This window comes from Halyomorpha halys, unplaced genomic scaffold (genome assembly GCF_000696795.3).
Source record: "Halyomorpha halys isolate HHAL.00 unplaced genomic scaffold, Hhal_1.1 Scaffold398.1, whole genome shotgun sequence".
NCBI classification, from domain to species: Eukaryota; Metazoa; Arthropoda; class Insecta; order Hemiptera; family Pentatomidae; genus Halyomorpha; species Halyomorpha halys.
In genome coordinates this window covers 293,313-293,961 of record NW_027109697.1, presented here as the reverse complement: position 1 = coordinate 293,961, position 649 = coordinate 293,313, and the positions used below count along the sequence as shown (strand labels likewise).

At 33.1% G+C, this 649-nt stretch overlaps 1 protein-coding gene across 1 annotated transcript in view; it reads right to left on the bottom strand.

The window, feature by feature from the left end:
• The window catches only part of LOC106682246 (disks large-associated protein 4), a 32,521-nt gene that overhangs the window by 23,692 nt on the left and 8,180 nt on the right, over positions 1-649 (bottom strand). The window lies entirely within an intron of this gene.

Genomic DNA, 649 nt, shown 5'->3' with positions numbered 1-649 from the left:
AAAATAAGTTAATCGAACTTATTTGTGTTTTTCATTGACCGCCCCCCCAACCATCTTCTCCTCATTCATCATCCACGGTCAACTATCTCTCATAAATAATATATAGATTTGTATCTACCTCATTGAACAATGTTTCTTGTTGTTTTTTTGTATTTAGGATTCAAGTATAAAACTTTTTTTTTTTTTTATTCCCGGCCATGACTCCTATTGGAGTCCTAAATAATAGAGAAGATGAACATATATAAGCAAAACCTTATTAGTGCCTACACTTCGCCCAGAAGTTAAGGCCTTCATCAGGACATGTGCAGGTCAGCTATACAGATCATGACTTGACTTGTGTAGCAGACCTGCATGTGGTCATGTGGTCTTGATGAAGACCTGAAATTCTGGCCGAAACATAGGCACTAATAAATAATTTTTAATTATTTATGTTCTTCGCGGACCACACCCCCAAGATAATACTGATTTCTTATAAAAATTTGAACAATTTAATTTCATGACTTTATTATTTGTATTCTGTACAATACCGAGAGTATTGTATATTCTGCGTTATATGAGAAAACAATGGAGCTCCATTGAGGAAAGTTAAATAGAACTTTTTACTAAATAATTCAACAACACTATCCAAATTATAGTCTCAAAACATTTA